Below are 3,460 nucleotides of genomic sequence, written 5' to 3'. Positions count from 1 at the left end.
GGTTACTTCAAGTTTTTATTTTCAATTGTTTTATATTCAGTGAGGCTTACTGACAGTGATTGAGTTTCAGCATTTGGTAAAAGTGTTCAAATACTGTGCACAAAGTCATTAAAATATTTTGCTGGCTTTTTTTTCAGTGGAATTAATACACTATGATGCAGATTTGTTTTATTGCAAGGTGGTTGGTGTCTTTACTGTTTAAAAGTGGTCTAGTTAAAGTGGTTAAATACTGTTCATGTAGTCTCTACAATATTTTGGGGTATTTTTTTAGTAAAATAAATACACTCTATTGCTGATTATTAAATTAATTATTAAATTATTTTTTTTATTTAAAGTGGTTTAAAATGGAACCTAGTAAGTGATTACATTGTTACTTTTACTGTAACTTTACAACTTACAAAACATATTAATGAAAGCATTAAAATATTACATATTAATAAAATCATTAATAAAAATAAATATAAAAAAATGGAAAGCACATTTCATTACCATTAAAGGTGAACTAACCCTTTAAATACTGTTCATGTACTCACTACAATATTTTTGGTCTTTTTTCAGTTAAAAGAATATACTCCTTTTTTTTATTATTCAAAGCTGACTGATCCTTTTGAAAAAGTGGCCTGATGAAAGTGTTAAAATTACTGTGCAAGTACTTCCTAAACTGTTTTGGGGGTTTATCAGTGAAATAAATACACTGTGATGTAATTTTTTTATATTAAAAGCTCTCTGATATGGGTCCTGTTCAAAATGTAGACTAGTGAAAATGTTTAAATACTGTGCATGTAGTCACTACACTATTCTGGGAGCTTTTTTCAGTGAAATAAATACACATTAATGTTCATGTGTTTATTAAAAGCCGGATGGTGTCTGTCCTGCTAAAAAGCAGCCTGGTAAAAGTGGTTAAAGTCTGTTCAAAAGCTGCCTTTATTGTCCCCACACCTCACTGCATGCTTTAAAATTCCCTCTTCGAAGAAATTCAAAAACACTCTGCACTCAAAACACCACATACTTTATGCCAGGTTTTCAAAATACATCTAACAGTCACAAATTTACATGCAATAGGTCAGGCTAGTACCTGAACTGGATGTAGGGCCACCTTCAACCTGTCCACCCAATAGTTTATGAATGTGATTGCTAAAACATTGTGCATCAAAAAATTGCACTCTCTCACCAGGTTATTAATGAAGACTCACCATAAATATATTTTCTTCATCCTGTTCCCCAGGGTACAAAGTGTTATATTAGGTGCTGTCCAAATCCAGCATGATTGACAGCTTGCCCCCTTCCCACACGGCCATCTGACCATGCTACTCTGTTATAGTAATTATCTCAGTACCAGACAAAGAGCAGTCACAACACTGATAACATAATCTACAAAAAGGGCCAGAGAGACACAAATCTTCAAATGACAACAAAGTAAATTTACAAATGTGTGTTCCATCTTCATTTTTTAATATTGATTATAGAAAATATAAGACGCAATAGTCACATAGTAACATAGTATTTGAGGTTGAATAAAGATATAAGTCCATCAAGTCCAACCTGTTGTGTGTGTGTGTGTGTATAGTCCATGAGTGTTCTCATTCTTAAGAGTACCTGTACCCTTGTACATTTCGATCTCTCAGAAAGTCGTCCAAAAGCCTCTTGAATGATTACATATTAATTGCGGAAATTACTGCTTGAGGCAGTGAGTTCCAGACCCTAACCGCGTGAACTGAGAAGAACCCCCTTGTGTTCAAATTTTTTTTCTACCAGTTTTAGGTGGTGTCCTCTAGTCTTTGTTATGGAATTAATCTCAAAGAGTTTGTTGCTAATGTTGCTATGACTATGGAACATTTTGTACATGAAAATCATGTCCCCCCTTAATCTCCTTACTTCCAACATAAACATGTTTAAATTTAGTAGCCGTGTCTCATAGCTCTGGTCCTCCATCCCCTTCATGAGTTTGGTCGCCCTCCGCTGGACTTTCTCCAGTTCAAGGACATCCTTTCTGTGGACTGGTGAACTGTTGACTGTTTATATAGTGCTAAAAGTTTTTGTTTTTTTTACAATATGTGGCAATATGCTTTTCGCACTCTATTTTAGCTGCCAGTATTGCTAGTTTGCATCTTTTATTACATTCTTTGTAGTTAACGAACGACAATCCCGTAGCCTCCATCTTATAATTTATAAATGCCATTAGCTTTTCCTTTATGTGATGCTTTACAGTTTTATTAAGCCATACAGGTTTTGTTTGTGATCTTTTACTTTTATTACCCAATAACCCATTGCCAAATGCAATATGCATTTGGCAATGGCAATGTGTAAGGTGTTTTTAAAACATTCCCACTTTTGGTCTGAGTTCAGTTGGTGAAATAAATGTTCCCACTTGATGTCCCCCACTAGGTGGCGCAGTTTATCAAAGTTAGCCCTTCTGAAATTAAGGGTTCTTGTCCTACCAGCCTGCTTTCCTTTCCTGTATCCAATATAGAAAGTAATCACATTATGATCACTATTTCCCAGTGTCTCCCCAATAACAATATCCTCAATTAACTCCGCTTTATTAGAAATGATTAAATCTAGGATGGCATTTTTCCTAGTTGGGACCTCCACCATCTGGTCCATGAAATTGTCACGCAACATGTTCAGAAATCGGCCAACCTTTGTTGAACTTGAGGTTCCATTTGCCCAATTTATGTCCGGGTAATTGAAGTCGCCCATCACGTCTACATTGCCCTCCCTCCCAGCTATTTCTATTTCAGACTGTAGATGAGCCTCCCCCTCCTCCCCTATATTTGGGGGTTTATAACAAATACCCACAATTAGTTTGCGACGATCGTCCGTCATGTCCAGTTCCAGCCATAAGGATTCCACGTCCTCCCCACTATTTGACGTGATGTCGTCCCTTATATGCATATTTAGATAATTTTTAACATAAATGCATACCCCCCCCTTCTCCCACCTCTGTCCCTCCTGAACAGGTTGTACCCCTCTATGTTGGTGGCCCAATCATATGCGCTCTCTAGCCAGGTTTCCGCTATTCCCACTATATCGAAGTCCTCTTCGAGTATCATAAGCTCAAGCTCTTCTAATTTATTTGCCAGACTTCTAGCGTTTGTGTACATACGTTTTTACAATGGGGTCGTGCCCAACCCCATCTAGTAATCTATCAATTCGTTCCACAATGTGTCGAACTCGCGCCCCCGGTAGGCAGCACACTGTTCGACTCTCACGGTTACGATGACAGATTACACTGTCAGTCTGCCTGAGGATGGAGTCTCCCACCACCAGGATCTGCCTCTCCTGACCCTCTATCCCGCTCCCGTCCTTGCCGGAGCAGTCACTCCCCCTGCGGATAGAGGAGGCATCCTGCTCCAGCAGGGTCACCCCTGAACTGATGTCCCCAACATCCTGCAACTTGGCAAATTTATTGGGGTGAATCAGATCAGGGCTGACCTCTCTAGCACTCTTCCCTCTCCCC

Source organism: Nanorana parkeri, unplaced genomic scaffold (assembly GCF_000935625.1).
Source record: "Nanorana parkeri isolate BGI_ZX_2015 unplaced genomic scaffold, ASM93562v1 scaffold2474, whole genome shotgun sequence".
Classification (NCBI taxonomy): domain Eukaryota; kingdom Metazoa; phylum Chordata; class Amphibia; order Anura; family Dicroglossidae; genus Nanorana; species Nanorana parkeri.
The sequence above is the reverse complement of the archived record's forward strand: the minus strand, read 5'-3'. Positions refer to the sequence as shown.